Genomic DNA, 12,476 nt, shown 5'->3' with positions numbered 1-12,476 from the left:
TACTGCAGTTTAAATTTGATTAGTAAATATTTGTGGCCTGGCATGGCCTAGCGCGTAAGGCGTGCGACTCGTAATCCGAGGGTCGCGGGTTCGCGCCTGCGTCGCGCCAAATATGCTCGCCCTCCCAGCCGTGGGGGCGTTATAATTTGACGCTCAATCCCACTATTCGTTGGTAAAAGAGTAGCCCAAGAGTTGGCGGTGGGTGGTGATGACTAGCTGCCTTCCCTCTAGTCTTACACTGCTAAATTAGGGACGGCTAGCACAGATAGCCCTCGAGTAGCTTTGTGCGAAATTCCAAAAACAAAACAAAAAACAAATATTTGTGAATTTGTAGTTATCTGTTAATCGAGTTTAACATAGCTTCCGTTTCGTGTTTTTTAACGCCACAGCTTATTGTTCATTAATGTTTCAGTATGTTTATGTTGTTCTCAAACAGTCATAGACATGTAAGAAATAAAACTAAAGTAGATTATGTTGGAAGTTAATGACGGTGGTTTTCAAGTTTTAGTAAAATTAAATTATGATCCAATTACAGAATCTTATGGGAATGTGTCTCATCCTAACAGTTTTCAGTCTGGACAGTTTGTATTTATTTTAGTCACGTTTAAATAAATAAAATTAGAAAACAAAATAAAAGTGTTAAACCTAACCAACTGGCCATGCTACGCTATTAAAAGTAACAACAAAAGAGAAAATTCTGAATTATCCCATTGAGTATATGGCAAATTTACTAATGTAGATATTAAATATTGGACAATAAAGGACAGGTGCAGGTAATTTAAAAACGTAAACAATTGTGTCTGACGCTGAAACAATATTCGTATCATTCAAAACTAGCAAATTCTTGTTGTAATAATGCAGCAACAGTAATTTATAAAGACAGTGCTGAATAAATATTGATACACTGCTGGCCAAAATCTTAAGACCAATGAACATAAAGAAAATGTATGCATTTTGCGCTGTTAGAGTCAACCACTTATTTCAGTAGAGCTTCGAAAGATGAAAATAAGAAAAGGAAAAATAAAAATAAAAAACTTTTTTAGCATTTAATAAAGAAAATGTGAACACTATCAAATTAGTCTAAATACTAGCTGGTCAAAGGTTTAAGACCATACCAAAGAAAATCCTAAACAGGGTAGAAAATGCCCAACAAGAGGTCTCAGTAGTGAGTTGCACTGTCGTCATTACAAATAACCTCAAACATTCGCTTTGGCGTGGTCGATATGAGCGTTTGCAGAAGGCTGGCTGGAATGTTATTCCAAGTGGTGAAGATGGCTTCACGAAGATCATGCACTGTTTGGAAATGACATCCATTTCTATAGACTTCCCTTGCCATCCACCCCCAAACATTTTCAATGGGGTTCAGTTTGGGCGAACACGCTGAATGGTTCAAAAGAATCACGTTATTCGCCATGAAAAAGTCCTGTGTTCTGCGGGCATTGTGGATTGCGTTGTCCTGCTGAAAGATCCACTCATTTCCACACAAGCGAGGGCCTTCAGTCAATAAAGATGCTCTCTCCAACATGCCATTGTAGCCAGCTGCTGTTTGACGCCCCTGTATAACCTCAACCTCCATTGTTCCATGGTAGGAGAAAGCACCCCAGATCCTGATGGAACCTACTCCACTGTGTCGTGTAGAAAATGTCTTCGGTGGGATATCCTTATCGTTCCAGTAACGTTGGAAGCCATCTGGACCATCCAGGTTAAATTTTTTTCTCGTCAGAGAACAAAACCTTCGTCCACTTTTCTACGTCCCATGTTTGGTGCTTCTCAGCAAAGTTTAACCGAGCTGTTTCGTAGTGTGGAAGGAGGCGTTGCCTTTGAAGACGTTTACGGTTTTTAAAGCCTTTCTTTCGTAGTTGCCGTCTTATTGTTTTTGATCTGCATTCTGCGTCAGTAAGGGCCTTAATCTGGTTTGACGATTAGCTGGTGTTTTGCCGGACAATCTGTCAAATCCTTTTGCTCAACGCCGGCGAAATTTTCTTGGGCCGACCACTTGAAATTCTCGTTCCGTATCCCTTAAGGTCTTTTAAGAAATTTGCAACAACAGTTTTACTACACTCAATCTCACCAGCGATGGCACGTTGAGAGAGACGTTACTTTTGCAGCTCGACAATTCTGCCACGTTCAAACTCTGTCAACTTTTTAGCCTTTGCTATGTTTTACCGAATGTAACACAGGAGATGTCAGTGGGAGATGTTGACAACGCTGATGCTTGAACACAAATGACTAAATGTCGTTACGTGTTTACCGATTAACGCTTCGTTTCAGTATGGTCTTAAACTTTTGACCAGCTAGTATTTAGGCTAATTTCATAATGTCAACATTTTCCTTATTAAATGCTAAAAAAGATTTTTTTATTTTCCTTTTCTTATTTTCATCTTTTGAAGCTCTATTCAAAGAAGTGGTTGAGTCTAACAAATGCAAAATGCATATTTTTTCTTTATGTTCACTGGCCTTAAGATTTTGGCCAGCAGTGTATATATTATTCATGTTATTCCACGATTAACAGTTCAGGAGATACAGAGCGTGACAGGCAGACAGATATAACAAATAAATGATAATTTGGATTTCTGATTCGATCAGACAATTGAAGAACGTGCTGAGAAACCAATGTTTTCGAGGTTGGTTATGGAAAGCCAGCAGGATGCGTTTAGAATGAAACGGTCTTACAACGAACCCTTCCATAATGTAAACTACGTTGTAGAAATATTGTGAAGATACACGGTGATCAGGAAAGCATGACAAGACATAACAGCATGAACTGTAGCAGCGTAGCATTCAATATTTGTAGCCTTCAAAATCTCGAGAAACAAGACTAATTTTTCTCTATTTTTGCGAAAATATGAAAGGAAGCAACCGAAACTCTTCGAGTGGCAGGTGATTTTATTTTCTAAACACTCTCTTTACGTAAATTGAGATTTGGGTGATAAATAAGTTTTATGAAGTTCGAAAATTTACTGGTTATTTGATTTGCACACGTCACTATCGTATGAATAGCATTTTGAGCCATTCTTTTGGAAGTGATATTTGACTGTATGTTGTCAAAAAGTATATTTTTTATCTCTTTGTTAATATAGTCATTCACTTATGTATATCATTTGAACATCGTCTAATGTCAATGCTAACGTTTGGTCTTTTAAAACAGACGAGATCTGGCATCTTTATTATGAATTTAACTTTCTCAGGTTGCACAATTTAATAGATAATTTCTACCAGAAAGGTGCAAAGAATTTATCCCAAAATGTCAGTTTACAGTTGATATTTTTGCTGCTAATCTGATAAGGAACTACTTTGATGTTTGCTTAGATCGCAGAAATCTACTTCCAAGAACTTTTTTAACTTTATTTTAAAACTTTAACCATAGTTCTCTATGTATTTCAAGAAAATTGTCATTATCTAAACTAGTATCTAAGGTTCATGGTCAGATTGCACGTTTCGAAATGTAGCTTTAAAAGTACAAAATATTAAACAATAACAATTCAAAATATCACAGAGTCAAATTAAATTCAAAACGAAAACAGCCTTTTATTTTGTTTAACCTTAATCGAAATCAAAGCATAGACTTATCATAAGTCGAAATTACACATAAAATTGATAATTAAAATATGCATGTTAATTTTAAAGCCAGTGTTTCAGTCCAAAGGTTTATAACACTGAAAACCGGGTTTCGATGCTAATGGTGTGCACAATAAAGGTAGATTGTGTAGGTATGTGTTTACAAACAAAATTAAATGCAGAGACTCAAAGTTTTGTTTAAAAAATCTTATTTCTTTAAAAACACAAATATTATTCAGGTGATACGAGTGAAAGATACTTTAAGCGAGAAACGTCACCGTCTCTTTTCTTCAACATAAAAGAGCGAGTTGCAAATACCAGCCGGATTTTCCATCAGAGGTGTTATTGATTCTTCTGTTAACTGAGTTGAAATAAGTTACCCACCGTAATAACTGTAAAATTAAAAATTTAACAATTAATAAGAAGATCTGGGAGTCCATAAAGGATTGTATGTATAATAAATCGACTAGAGCATTTGTAGACATAAAAATTATAATTATTTGGAAACAATGAGGTATTATTTCCAGGAAAGCAATGAAGATTCAATAATAGTTTATACCAAAAACAAACTTCTCTCACAGATAAAAATCAAAATAAGTAACTAAAAGATTAGTTCAGAAACAAAATTCACTTCTAACTCTAACGCCTAACACAAGGTGACCATAAATATGGTAAAATCTAAACACCTACATTTAAACCTAATAATATACTATTCAATGTAAATACTTCTAATGTCAGAAAACACCACATTCATCACTAATCACGTGACTCGTGATGTTTTACCAACGGGCCAATAGGGTGTCATTTATGCTGTTTACAATAATTTAAAACCGCACATTACGTTGATGTGAGTTACACTCTATTTGTCGCCTCTCGTTACCACAATAATAGCTATAAAGTAAATTACTAGTTTTTTCTTATATAACTTATATAAATATGGAATCACGTAGAAAAAAGTAAAAAGATAAAAGCGAGACACTTGTTACGGGATAGAGACGATCAAACTGAGATTGTCCCAGTCAAACTGTTACCTATGCTCACCAAAATCAAATAATACACGTAAAATCCATATTAAAAGGTGATTTTCTGATTTGGAAAAATAAAAGAAAATAAATTTGTTAACGTTATAAAAAACGACATAAACTGTACAATATCTACCATTACTAAATATTATTACATGCTGTTGCGTTCATATTTGGATTTAAATAAACATGCAAGCAGACAGTACGTTGTACAGTATGTTCAAATATACTTACAAGAGAATCTTATGGGCAAGCTTAAGGGAAGGGACTAACACTGGCTTTAAAATGCGAACTGGTAAAATCTTTTCTTTTTTTTTTTTACAATATAAGCCTCCATTTCTGGGACGAACTGAGTGACCAGGAACAACGATAAAAGTAAGATTGAGACAAAAATTTTACGTTTCATTTCTTGCTGAAATAGAAGTTCGTCCTTTGTATCATAGTTCTCTATCACATATTGACTTCTCTTGATCATACCAGTTTTTATTTCTCTATATAGAAAGTTATTAGTATTATTAACTCTACAGTCAGTTAAGGAATTACATATTGTCTTTTCTTGATCATACCAAGGTTTTATGTATGTAAAAAAACCGGCTGGTATGGGTAGAGAAAACACTATGTTTTTTTACATATATAATTTTCTCTACAAGTGGGTTTTCTCGTCATCACGGATGCCAAGGTTTTATTTCTCTATAGATAGAAAGTTATTATTATTTCTACAAGCAGTTAAGAAATTACATATTGCCTTATGTCGATCATGTTAGAAATATAAGTATTCTTCTCTCTATTTATTTAGCTAGAAAGCTCAAACTTAAATACGTTCATCTATTACGCGCGTACACGCGGATCCAGAACAATGTCTCACCTCACTGGTCACTGACTCTCGCTTTGAAACAAACTAACTTTCGATGTTGTATTCCTATTCATAAATACAGAGGTTTGCAAAAATTTGGTGTTATTTTGATAAAGCATAAGATACACACTTTGTGACAAATTATAACTATAAGACATGAATGCGGTAATCAAATGAAGTCGACCACAAACATTTCTCCAAATATTCAAAAAGGTTTTGAATGATGTGTCAATTGTAAACAATTGCTCTAAGTTTACCTTCAAATAAATTAAATCGCCATATTATGTATTGTGTTCAAACAATTTTTTTTGTCATATAAGCATTTTATTTGTATTTTCCAATCATTTTTTGAAAATTTTTAGTCTCTTGTATTCGACTATTAAATGTGTTCAACAATTGTTTTATTGAAAATAGAGCATTTTTTCTAATGAGACGCCAGTTTTATGCAATAAAATGCAATTTTTATCTTAAAAAATACAAACTATAATTACCAAATTACATATCTAATTAGATTTCACTTGGAAACAAACACTCTTTTGAAGTAATTTTGCAGGCATAAAGTTCTCACTTTGAAACAAAGAAACGTAAAATTACAAACAAATAAACTTTCAAAATGCCTTGAAAAAGTAATAAAAAATAAAAAGGTAGACTATATAAAAAAAATATTTGGGTGAGTCATTGTCCGTTTTTTTTCCAAAATCTGGTGAGACATTGTTCACATATATATGTATGCCGACAGTTGTAAGTATACGTGGTATGTCTTGGATAGAAAAAAAGAGCAGATAACGAAGAACATAACATACAACCACGTGACTCATCTAGCAATGTTTCTAATATATCCTAACTACTTCGTACACGCGTCCCCGAGTCACTCCACTTAATATTTCATTATAACATACAACCAAGTGACTCATCTAGCAATGTTTCTAGTATATCCTAACTACTTTGTACACGCGTCCCCGAGTCACTCCACTCAATATTTTATTAAAGTGTGGTAACAAAACATATAATAAACAAAACGATAAAGAAAAAATACCTGTGCAATTGTGATCTTCTCTTCAGGTTATTAATCTGATGAATCTTCAGCTGTCCAAGAAATCTGCAGCTGAAACCATCGGATGTACTACCTTCTTATATACATATGTCATCAAATAATTTGTCCTTGTGGTTTGGTTACAATTTGTTTAGCCGTGCATCGAATTCATTCCTAAAGACCCTGAGAAACTCGGTGCATTAATTATACGGTGTTATTGACTACTACTATAAAGTGTATTGCAGTATTTTATTCAAAAGACAATTTAAACTTCCTGTTTACTAGAACGTCCACATCATTACCAGTACCCCAGCAAGGTTGAGTATAACGATATCATTATTGTAGGTAAACAGTTCGACGATGACCATGAGATGTTATAAGTGTACCGTATCCCAGATATTTATGGTTTGTTCTTATTTATGGTGGCAGCCTTCGAAATCCAACAAAGGACGACGTAAGAAGTTGAATCTAATCTACACTCGGGTAGAAGACCACCTGTCTAACGAATGATAGTATTCTATATCCCATTTATTTATGCAAAGGCAAAATAAACTGTCATCAAATGCAAATACATAAAATCTTCTACAAAACAGCAAAGAATATGCTTAAAATCAAGCGGTACGATACATTTTGCCTGTTTGTTTAATATTATACAAAAGACTATCTGTGCTCGTCACGATTATCGAAACCTGGTTTTAGCGTTATAAGCTTTCAGATTTACCGCTAAGTCACTGAGAAAGTGGGCAGTATGGTACAAACAAAATAAATTTTCATGTGTAAAACACTGTAAGTGGAACACACGTAGTTCCCAGAAATCAATTTAACACAAAAATACGACACCCTATATATGTTGTAGAGCATAAAACTACACAATTTGTTCTATTCCCATCACACCAAAAGCCACCCGTGAATCAGCGGTAATTTTACAGACGTAGAATGGTAAAATCCGAGGTTCAATTCTACACAGTAGACAGAAAGCATATAGCTTATCCTTTAGGTGTTTTATAGACAGATTTACCGTTCTGGAAGTAGACAAGAATTGTGTTTTTTGTTTAGAAAAACGATAAACAAACGTACAGATTATCTCTTATTAAATTATTTGTCGTGTTACGTGTAGTAGGGGTAATAACTTGACATGGGTTCTCTCAAATCTTTACACTTGCTTTTGTGTATTGTAACGACATTACTTACCATAGGTGTTGTAAGATTAGACACTTTCAACTGGAATTTTAAGTTAAATATTTTTGTTGTAGGACAAAAAAGAGAAGCAAATAATTACCATTGTCAAGTTGGAAATTGAAAACAGGGCTTTCTTCTAACTTAGTGGCTAAAACTGCTGAAAAAATAAACTTACTTTGAACCCAATGTCTGATGTGACCCAGAATGGATTTACTCTTTGAAAATATCCGATTTGGCCTAAAAATGGACTTATTTTTAGCCCCAAAGCTGATACTATCCTAAAAAATGGACTTACTCAACCCAATAGGTGACATGGTCCAAAAAGAGGACTTAATTTCAACCCAATGTCTGCACAGCCGATAAAGGGAACTTAGATCCAGTCAAGTGGCTGACATGTCGTTACTCTCAACCCAGTAGCTGAAACTGTATCCAAAAAGAAAGTTACTCACAACCTAATGACTAGAATTAACACAGTTTTAGAAAAGCAAGTGCGTATAAAATGCTCTGTATCCCTCTTTCCTCAACTTGCCTTCCTGTTTAATGCTAATGATAATCACGAAGTCCGCAGTTGAATGCTGAATGAAATATTATTCTCTTAAAATTTGAGAAAATGATTTACGTCTGGTGCCCTTTAAGTCGGTAAATGATCTAATAAAATTCATGACGCACCTTAAACACAAACCAATGATTTGCGGTTATCGCCTATCACACTGTTCTCAATTTCTTAACAACTTAATAAAAGTAGTAAGTTTTCACACGTTCTTGTGAAATTTTGTTTCAAATTTATAAATTTGTAAACTGCTTTGGTATCGTCAGACAGTATCCTTGTTCGATACTTATAGATTGTTTCTTTCTGACATCAGTACAAGATAAATTGTCTATTTTCTAATTAAATACATTTTTGTTACTTGTCATTTCTAGCCCTGGAAGTGAATTAAAATTTTATTTTAAAGTAAATTTAAATTGAGCGCATACTTTAAATTTAAAAGAGTTAATATGATGATTTAAACATTCCTTATTCCCTTATATACTCTTAGCAACTGATATACGGCAAGAAATGAAGCAAAAACTCGTTTTTTTCTGAATGTGTTCTCACCATTGAATAGATCATTCAAAAAACACTATCAAAACATATCACTAGAAGAGATTCGTGGCCCCCCAGTGGCTCAGCGGTATGTCTGCGGACTTACAACGCTAAAATCCGGGTTTCGATACCCGTGGTGGGCAGAGTACAGATAGCCCATTGTGTAGCTTTGTGCTTAATTCAAAACAACAACAAGAGATTCGTGACTCCCGTCTCTAAAACGCAAGTAAACACCTTTGTTAACATAACTTCCGTATGCGAGTGGTGCATGATATTTTCGTACTATTACTCAGTAAATATATAATATTTGTACGAGATTTATTGTAAACATTGTTAGTTAGCGTTTTTCTGTTTTTTTTTAAATATTAACAAGGAGGAGAAAAGAAAAAATAAGAACAAATAATCAGCCGAAACTCGTCTTCAATAAATACTCGTTTTATTTTTCTGGGTTGTGGTCGCAAAATCTGAAGTGTATGTTGACACGAGGAGATTGTTTGTTTGTTTTTGGAATTTCGCACAAAGCTACTAAAAAGAGGGAAGGCAGCTAGTCATCACCACCCACCGCCAACTCTTGGGCTACTCTTTTACCAACGAAAAGTGGGATTGACCGTAACATTATAACGTCCCCACGGCTGGGAGGGCGAGCATGTTTAGCGCGACGCGGGCGCGAACCCGCGACCCTCGGATTACGAGTCGCGCGCCTTACGCGCTTGGCCATACCGGGCCAACACGCGAGAAGACGGTAACGTTTACCGTATCTGACTTGTAATCTTAAGATCAAGAGGTTTCAAAGAAGTACTAAGGTTAGCAATTATTTTTATTTCACCGGTTTTTTTTTTGTTTTAAGACAATTTAGATCACAGTTTACAGCGTTTAAAGAACTGTCAGAAACTGTCGTCTAAAATAAACCAACTTTTTACCTATTTCAAGATTTCTTAATAACGACAGCTGAATATTGGGACTTTATGACACAAGCAACAAAGTTGTCTCCGCCATTTTGTTTCAATTCACGAGTAAAAAAAGGCACTATATAAACGAAGGTAAAGTGTGGAAGCAAAGATAAGAAAATAACATCAGTCGTAAAATAACCAAGTCTAAAATCAACCATATTCGTTTGAAATACCTGTTGTAATAGTCAGCAAAGGGTTTTTGTTTTGTTTAAGCTGTGAATTAGAAGGATTTCATTAAACTTTGTGTATAGCTTAAGAAGAAAATATTTACCTCAGTGTAACAAAATAAAATCAGAACTCATCAAAATAACAATAAAATGTTTCTGTAACAAACACATGTTTATAATAAAGCTATTTTCTCTACTGTTTAACAGAACAGCCGTCTTTCCCAATTTACTAAGTGAAAAATGTTAAACACCTTAACAGACATAATTATAGCATTGAAATAAACCAGTAAAGGTTAACTCATAAAACACAAAAAAATTCAGTTATTTAACATACAAGAACGAAAGTAACGCTATAAACATAATTATAGCATTGAAATAAACCAGTGAAGGTTAACTCATAAAACACAAAAAAATTCAGTTATTTAACATACAAGAACGAAAGTAACCTTATCAAATAGCATGTTTTTTTATATATAATGTTGTTATTAAGATATCTTAAAATTGGTAACAAACTCAAAGGTAACTTAACAAAATGGAGCACTGACTTAAACGTAAAGAAAACAAAAAGTCAGCTTTCAATTTCCGGGCAAAATGCATCCATATACCTCTTGTTATGTGTCAAGTTATTTATGGAAGCTGTTTTAAGAACCATTACAACCACAAGGAAAATTTGTTATATATTTACATGTGACCTTTTTCCTACTTCTCTATTTCCTCAAAACTATTACACTAGAAATGTAATTAGAGATTTCACACTACCTTCTTAAACACTGAGGTTTTCTAGATTTAATATCGGTTAATGACCTCTTGGCACTAACCTAACGCCCAATATTTTTGCCTGAAAATTTCCTGAAAAAACATGCTATTTAAGAGTATGAGGTGTTCGTACTTAGCAGGGAAAGCCTGTTTTATGATTTCGAATTATATTCTATCACTGAAGCTATTTCTGCTGCATTTTGTAAGTACAGTCCATTACGAAGATAACATTGAAATCTTCGATTTAATTATAAAGTGCATTGTCTCATTAGTTGGATGTCTTAAATCACAAAGATTTATTAATGTTTGAAATACATTGTTTCTTCAGACGAATATCTTAAATAACTAAGATTTTACTACAGTTCGATGGATGTTTAAAATACACTGTGCTCGTTAGGTGGATGTTTTAAATTACAAATATTTTAGTCTAGTTTGTGTGAATATTTATTCAACTACATCTGTGTATTTATAGGGAAATGCTTCTTGTAAAAAATGTATTTATTGTCTTATTACTGAGAAATACTTTTGTTTGTTTGTAACTGAGCACAAAGCTAAACAAGGGCTACCTGTCTTCTGCCCACTACTGGTTTTGAAACCCAGTTTATAGCGTTGCAAGTCCGAAAACATACAGCTGGGATACTGGGGAGCATTGCAAAAAACGCCACCAGAAACAACTAGATTATAGTTTGAATTTGTCTTATTTTCACTATTTACTATTATAAAATAATTTTCTTTCTATTTTCAAAGACTTATCAGGCAATTTGATCATGATCTGAAATGAAAGTTATTGGTCAATAAGTCTACACTCTGAAATTAATAATTCGTCGTGATTGGTTTACCCCTTTACTGTTAGGGACATTGTTTTCAATATGACGTATAGACATTATAGTCATCAAAAATAGCTTGGCACGAACTTGCATTTATCGACTTATTCTTGGTCGACTATACTTCTTGTAGTTTTTTCCAGGACAGACTGAGTATCTGGAGTCGTTTGATGGCAAGAGCATCGTATTGAAAGAACTGAGGTCTGATGAACATGTTAGCCATTACATTCAGTCAAATTTTTTTCTAAGAATATGGTGACACCAAATCATGGCCAACTACATCAGCATGTGGCAGGACAAAGTCTTATAATGCCTTTCAGTAGGCTCAGAGTTTTTGTCTCAACCATAATTCCACTATGACTTATATTCCAATATAAAAATTGAGTTTAAGGGATCGGCACCTTCAACATGTAAAATCTTTAATCTTGCTTACACCTCACCTCTACCAAATGGGTTATATTCCTGTATTAAAATGTGGTTTAATTGTTCAATATGTTTACAGATTCTTTATAAAATTGTCTAGATTCACGAAGATGTGCTAATAAAGTGAACACAGTTTTTGTATCTCACTGTGAGTGGAAGACGTCTAATGGACACCTGAGGTGCATGTCAGTTTTATAAAATCTGTTCTTAACTGCGAACATTATCTATTTCCGGCAAAAGAAGTCTGCTTCGGTATGTACCTATGATTGCGACGAGCCAAAGTTTTTTGTTTTGAAAGCTACACGAAAGCTATCTGCGCTGGTCGTCCCTTATTTAGCAATGAAAGACTAGAGATAGACCATAACTCCTCACTCCCTGCAGACAGTTGTTGGAAGGTGACTGCTTTCCAAAGTAAAAGAAAATAAGTAAATACAAAAAAAAAAGAAATAAGGTACAACCACTTTTGGATAAGTAAGATGAACTTTCCTCCTGAGGTTGGCACTACAACCCATTGTAGTAGTAAAGCATTAATTAGTTAGCACAGTAGAAGTTGTGGGAGATCACCCTCACACCTCGCTCTCCAAATTTCTACTTCTTCTGATTATTTTATTTTATTTTTGAACTTCT

General features: G+C 34.1%; 1 long non-coding RNA gene across 1 annotated transcript; it reads right to left on the bottom strand.

Annotated features, from left to right (window-relative positions):
• Positions 1 to 3,508: 3,508 nt before the first annotated feature.
• On the bottom strand, positions 3,509 to 6,587 carry LOC143257966 (uncharacterized). Its single transcript, XR_013032054.1, has 2 exons — positions 6,470 to 6,587; positions 3,509 to 3,950 (listed from the first exon to the last, which is right to left on the bottom strand). It is a non-coding gene; the product is annotated as an uncharacterized LOC143257966 (long non-coding RNA).
• Between the last annotated feature and the right edge of the window lie 5,889 nt (positions 6,588 to 12,476).

The sequence above is a fragment of the Tachypleus tridentatus genome, chromosome 7 (genome assembly GCF_004210375.1).
Source record: "Tachypleus tridentatus isolate NWPU-2018 chromosome 7, ASM421037v1, whole genome shotgun sequence".
NCBI lineage: Eukaryota > Metazoa > Arthropoda > Merostomata > Xiphosura > Limulidae > Tachypleus > Tachypleus tridentatus.
This window is presented reverse-complemented; position numbering and strand designations above follow the sequence as displayed.